Raw genomic sequence first — 7,338 nt, forward strand, 5'->3', positions numbered from 1 at the left:
GGCAGGGAAGGGGAGGGGAAGGAGTCGTTCGCTCCATAGATCCGCCTCTCCCCTCCTCAACTCCCCTCCACTCTACCGCCCCCCCGCCTTCGGGCTTGCTCCTAATCTCTCTTTAATATCTCTTTATCTTCCAACCCCTGCTTCCTGACCAGATGGTGATAGCATCTCAGCAGAAACCAGACAGCCAGAGGGGAACGCGAGCCATCCATTGCCCCGTCGGTGTGTACGTATGCAGGTGGCATAACCGTCCATCCTCACCTCCCCTGCAGGCGATTACTCGACCACGACCTCCGCCTCCCCCCCCACCCCCCCGCCCCCCCCCCCGCACCAAAATTCACAACCCTACCCTCGGAACAAAATAAAACAAATTTGCTTGAATCTCACACTGCCTTTTGTTTGTATTTGACGACGCAATAGGCGAAGGGGAGGGATCTCATTTCTGGTGCCTGACCGGGGCAGGGGGGGGGGGGGAATTGGAGAGGAGAGAAGAGGAAGAGGGGGCAGAGGGCATCTCCGTGTTTCTGTGTGCGTGCGTGCGTGCGCGCGCACCACGCGTGCACACATCCAAAGCGGGGGGGGGCGGGGAGGGAGGAAACTCAAAGATCGGATGCGACAGAGCATGTAGGCCAGCCGGACCAATTCACCACGTCTCTGTCTCTTGTTTCTCTGTTTCTCTATTTCTCTCTCTGTCTGTCTCTCCTTGTCCCTGTCTGTCTGTCTGTCTGTCTGTCTGTCTCTCTCTCTCTCTCTGTTTGAATTCTCTCTCCCGCCCGCCCGCCCGCCCACCCGCACTCCCTCCCTCCATTTCCTCTCGACTTGCCAGTCAATCCTGGGGCTTGAGCTACTGGTGCTCCAACACACAACGGTCCCACTCCGAGCCTGCCTGCCTGCCTGCCTGCCTGCCTATGCATGGGCCCCATACTCCAACGAGGCACATCATCATCTCCACCCCACCCCTTCTCTGAAAAGAAGGCAGTCTCTCTAGGGGCCAGCCAACCTGGGCCTGAAAGAGAAGGACATAAGGCCAGTTTTCTCAGTCAGTCAGTGCACGGTTTTTTTTTCATGCATTTCATGAGAGAAAACTGCAATTCACAAAACCACCACTAGATGGCGCGCGTTCGCCGTCGACAAGGTGGATGGGGCGGCTGGAGGGGCAAAACACGGGTCGGGTCAGTCACTCACTCAGTCAGTCAGTCCTCACCTACCCGGTAGTGGGTAGTGAGATTTCTGACATACACATACATATAGGTTGTTATAATTCATTATTATCGTCATTTGCTTTTCCTTTTTCCTTTTGGCCAGTCCTGGGGCTTGGGCTCCGGGCCTGAGCACTGTCCCTGAGTTTCTTTATGCTCAAGGTCACTGCTCTACCACTCGAGCCCCTTCTGGCTTGTTCTGTTTAGGTGGTACTGAGGAATTGAACCCAGGGCTTCAAGCACGCTAAGACACATTCTCAGCCCAGTCCACCTCTGGGATTTTTTTTTTTCCTGTCACCATAATGAGTCTGCACCGGGTTCTGCCCCAGTGGAACCAGAGGTACAGTACTGTCCTCTGCGAGCTTGTGCTCTTGCATGACACGGTAGTACTAATTCAGCCCCGAGGAAATCTTCACTAGGGCATTTTCCCCCAAGTCCACCTCCACTTCTGGCGTTTTGGGTGACCCATCGAGATGAAGAGTCTCAAATGGACTTTCCTGCCCGGGCGGGCTATGAACCACTATCCTCAGGTCTCAGCCCCCTCGCTCAGCACCTCAGACGGATGATGGGCAGTGAGCCACTGCTGCCACCGGCACCACCCGGCCGGTGAGCCTTTGCCTGGGGATTTTCTTTACCGACCGGCCGAAAGGTTTCGTGCCCTACCTGTCTTATGGATAAGTTTGCTCTGTTTTCGGTCTTATTTTTGTCCTCATGGACATCCTTCTTTCCCAAGGAAAAGGGGCCTCGGCTCGGGGAGAGAGTCAATTCCTGAGGCCAGACAATCCATAGGAGGAACTTTCTGCCACAGTGTGGTGTGGTGTGGTGTGGTGTGGTGTGGTGTGGTGTGGTGTGGTGTGGTGTGGTGTGGTGTGGTGTGGTGTGGTGTGGCAGCTCAGATATCACAAGGACTGCCATCTCGTGTGCAGGATACCCGGGGAGGGGAACTGCGGGGTGGGGGTGAGCAGAGGCATTTTCTCCTTCCGGAAACCAGATGATGATTGAATAAAATTAGCCATCCATCCTTGAGACATTCTCAAGGAGGTGGGCTGGGAATGTGTCTGGGTTGGTAGACAGCTTCCCCTAAAAACTCGGGCCTAAATGGCGGCGGCGGCATCCATCTTGTTCACAGACCGAGTGTCCACGTTGAAAATGAGAGTCTCTTCTGGGACGCTGGTTCCTGCTCCCTCCTTCCTTCTTCCAAGGAAGAAGTTGCCGCTGGCGGGTGGGTTCCAGGCTGGCAAGCAGAGTAAGCAGAGCCCCGCTGGAGTCCACAAGGAAAAGCAAGACAGAGGGGAGGCGGGGAGGGGGGACACAGAGACAGACAGGAGACAGAGAGGCAGAGAGAAAGAGACAGAGACAGAGACAGAGAGAGACAGAGACCCAGCGACCAACGGAAAGACACACAGGGGAAGAGATGGAGGGGGAGCGAGAGATCCACAAGTCCAACTAGGTCCCCTGAACGAATCATCGACAAACAGACAGACACACTGACAGACAGACAGACAGACACACTGACAGACATACAGAGAGACAGACAGACAGACACACACACACACACACACACACACACACAGAGGCAGACAGAGGGAGAAATGGGGAGGGGGGTGAGAGATCCACAAGTCCAACTAGGTCCCCTGAACTAATCATCGACAGACAGACAGACACACTGACAGACAGACAGACAGACGGACACACACACACACACACAGGCAGACAAGAGGGAGATGGAGAGATGGAGGGGGAGCGAGAGATCCACAAATCTAACTACACCACCTGAATAATCAGACAGACAGACAGACAGACAGACACACACACACACACACACACACACACCACACCGACACACAGGCAGACAGAGGGAGAGATGGGGAGTATAACTAGATCACCTGAATCAACAAACAGGAACAGGCACACATGCCCCCACCACACACACACACAGGCAAAGACAAGAGACCGACACACAGACAGGCAGAGAGGGGGAGACATGGAGGGGGAGCCCTAGAGACCCATCAGTGTGACTGACTAGATCACCTGAATAAATTTATTCCTTCCCTGCCCTGCCCTCATGTATTAAGGTAGACGATTGGTATGGAGTTCTTCTTGTCACCAAACACAGGTGAGGGCTAGTGACTTTTTACCCTTCCATGTAGGGACTCTTCCCTTAGGACCCTTGATTTTGATCATTGAATAAGAATTTCTGGAGGAGTCACTCTGGTGGAGTTTTATGGAGTAAGCAATCAGGCAACCAGGCAACCAGACAACCATACAACCCGACCAAAAAAAAAAAAAAAGGCAGACACAGACAGACAGACAGAGAGACCCACACAGCTCCTGACTTCATGGGTGTTTTCAGGGTTAAAGTGGGGGGTCGGGGGGAATGTGGCAACTGAATTATGCACAGATAGTTGTTTTATCTTTGCTCCAATCTCAACTGTAGATGTTTGGGGTATTTCTTTACAGATAAGAAAAACAGATCATTAATGCTTGTTTTCTTTCTTTCTTTCTTTCTTTCTTTCTTTCTTTCTTTCTTTCTTTCTTTCTTTCTTTCTTTCTTTCTTTCTTTCTTTCTTTCTTTCTTTCTTTCTTTCTTTCTTTCTTTCTTTCTTTCTTTCTTTCTTTCTTTCTTTCTTTGTGTTTCCCCCGTCTCCTTTGTCTCTTTTTTATGGGGGGGCAATCCTGGGACTTGAAGTCAAGGCACTGTCACTCAGCCACTCAGCTTTTTTGGCTCAAGTCTAGCAGTCTATCACTTGAACCAGAGCTCCACTTTTGGCTTTATCTGTCTATGTACTATGTACGTGGCGTGTGTGTGTGTGTGTAATATATATTATATATATTCATTTTATACATAGACGTATATATGTATAAACACACATCTATTCGTTTATTTATACACATGTGTATATATACATGCACACATATATTTATACACATATGTGTATATATACATGCACACATATATTTATACACATACATATATACTGTGATACACACGCACGCACGCACGCGCGCGCACACACACACACACACACACACAAACACATTCCCTTATTATTTTCATGATTTTTTTTTGTTTTTGTTTTTGTTTTGTTTTTTGTTTTGGTTTTTCCCGGGACGTGGGGCTTGAACCCTGGCTGGGCCTGGACACTGTCCCCCAACTCTTCAGCTCAAGCCTAGGGCTCTACTACTTGAGCCACAGTACAACTTCCGGTTTTCTGAGTGGCTTATTGGAGATAAGAGTCTCACGGTCTTTCGTGCCCAGGCTGGCTTTGAACCGAGATCCTCAGATCTCAGCTTCCGAAGCAGCTAGGATTACAGGCGCGAGCCACCAGCGCCCAGCCATTTTCATGTTTTTTTGTGTGTGTGTCGGGTGTGAGGCTTGAACTCTGGGGCTGGGTGCTGTCTCTCTCTCTGTGCTCTTCACCTTCCCAGCCCTCCCCCACTTGTTTTGCCAGTCTAGGGGCTGGCAACAGAAGAAGAAAGAGAGATTGAGTAAAATTAACCACCCATCCTTCAGCCATCCTCCTTGAGACATTCTCAATGAAGTGGGCTGGGAATGTGTCTGGGTGGTAGAGAGCTTCCCTAAAAACTCGGGCCTAAATGGCAGCAGCGGCATCCATCTTGTTTACAGACTGAGTGTCCACGAGCTCATGTGGGCTTTCATGTTCTCTGTGGGTTGACAGGGCCGGCGGGCGGGCAAGCGGATGAGCGAGCGGGGTGTGCAATTCATTGGAGATAAGACACTGGTTCCTGCTCCCTCCTTCCTTCGGGGACACCAAGGAAGAAGTTGCCGCTGGCGGGTGGGTTCCAGGCTGGCAAGCAGAGTAAGCAGAGCCCTGCTGGGACGGAAATACATTTCTTCCTGGAGTCCACAACGAAAAGCAAGGGGGGGGGTGGAGGGGAGAGGACAGAGAGACAGAGAGGAGAGACAGACAGACAGAGACAAAGAGAGACAGACACACAGACAGAGACAGAGACCCAGAGACCGACAGAAAGACACACAGGGAAAGAGCTGGAGGGGGAACGAGAGATCCAAAAGTCCAACTAGATTCCCCTGAATCAACAAACAGACGGACAGACGGACGGACACACACACACACACACACACACACACACACACACACACACACATGGAGATGGACACACACACACACACACACACACACGGAGACAGACACACGAGGAGACAGACCAACAGAGGGACACATGGAGGGGGAGCCCTAGAGACCCATTAGTGTGACTGACTAGATCACCTGAATAAATTATTCCTTCCCTGCCCTGGCCTCATGTATTAAGGTAGACTATTGGTATGGAGTTCTTCTTGTCACCAAACACAGGTGAGGGCTAGTGACTTTTTACCCTTCCATGTACGGACTCTTCTCTTAGGACTCTTGATCTTGATTTCGATCATTGAATAAGAATTTCTGGAGGAATCAGAAAGAATGACATTTCCCCATTTGTTAGGAAATGGAAAGACTTGGAAAAAATTATATTAAGTGAAGTAAGCCAGGCCCAAAGAAACATAGGTCCCATGGTTTCCCTTATTTGCAATATCTAGTTATGTATGAGTCAAGCGGAAAAGGTCAGATAATGTGATGTCAGGAAAACGAACCCTTGAATATGTATTTTAATGTTTTTTTTCTTTCATGCATGTGTTTCTAACGCATTTATAGGATTGTTTCTTTGTTGCTTTGTATGTCCCCCCCCAAAGTGTAACCCCCGCTTTCACTATATTTGATGTCAGTGTAACTTGTGGGGGAGGTGGGGACAAACAAGTAGTTTAAGGATTCAGGTGGAAATGTTGCAACAATGAGAAGTACAAAATGTCGTGTCAAAAACGAGCTTTACGGTGTCGGGGGGGAGTGAGGGGGGGAAGGATTGGGTTGGGGGAAGGGGGGAGGCTGGGAAGGGAGATGAAGGGTAAACAAAGGAGGAGGCTGCAATGCTTGGTAGGAAATGTGTGCATTATCCTGCCCATGTAGTTGTAACCCCTCTGTACAGTATGTTCTCAAATAAAATAAAATAAAATTTAAAAAAAAAATAAAACAAAAAAACAAAACAAACACCACAAGCAGACCAGGGATTCTACCAAGCGACTGGTTATGGACACAGGGGAGATACAGGATCTTCCCATCCACCCACAAAGAAAAAAATCAAGGTGTAAGGTCTGAACATGGACACCTCTCTCCTTCTTGGCTAAATTTCTGCCCATTATCTGTTACCTAGGTAACAGTCAGTCCTGGAAGCAGTCACCTTCCCCTCCTGGTAGGTCCCACCCTGAGCCACCTCTGGTCACATGCCTCCCATCTGACCTTAGAAGGGTCCCAGACCATGAGATCACATCTGGATCCAGTGTGTCCACACCTATTCCTGACCCTCACCTAGATAAATTCTGGCCCAGAGGGGGTCGTGCTCCCTTTCCGTTTCAGCCATGCTTCTCCAGCATGCATTTCAGGGGCAGCAGTTCTGTAAATAAACATCTTTTCCTGCCCGAATAGCTCATGGTGTTCTCTTCATTGGTTACCTAAGGAAACCTACCTATTTAATATACCTTACATACAGTGCCGTCAGTCAGATGAGGTTTTTGAGTTGGAAATGTTAGAATTTCCTAACCACCCCTTTTCTGCTAAAGGTAGAGCTGTGGCTCAAATGAAAGACTGCCAACCTTCAGCAAAAAAAGAAAAGCAAAAGAACCTAGGCTCTGACTTTAAGTCCTAGTACTAGCACACAGATACTATATATATACTATATGCATACATATATACATATATGTGTGTTAATATGTAAATTATATATGTATGCATATATAGTTATATAATAAATTATTTGCAAGTGTCAATTATATACAAGCAAGCATTTAGTCTTGCTCTTAAAAACAGAATCATATACAGTTATGAACTTCTGTGATTTATAAGAGCTGACATAGATAGAAATGTAAACGACCAGACTAGGAAATTAGTAGAATGATTTTTGTTATAGAATAGACTGTATGCACAAGATTAGGAAAATGGTACTATGTCATATCCCAAAACATTGAAAGCAAAAGCATAATAGTACAAGAAATCACATTTAGACATGGACTATGCCACTCAGACAGGTAGATCAGGAAAATATGATAGCTATATGCATATAAATATGCATATAT

The sequence above is a fragment of the Dipodomys spectabilis genome, unplaced genomic scaffold, assembly GCF_019054845.1.
Source record: "Dipodomys spectabilis isolate Male_0828 unplaced genomic scaffold, ASM1905484v1 ptg000488l, whole genome shotgun sequence".
Lineage (NCBI taxonomy): Eukaryota > Metazoa > Chordata > Mammalia > Rodentia > Heteromyidae > Dipodomys > Dipodomys spectabilis.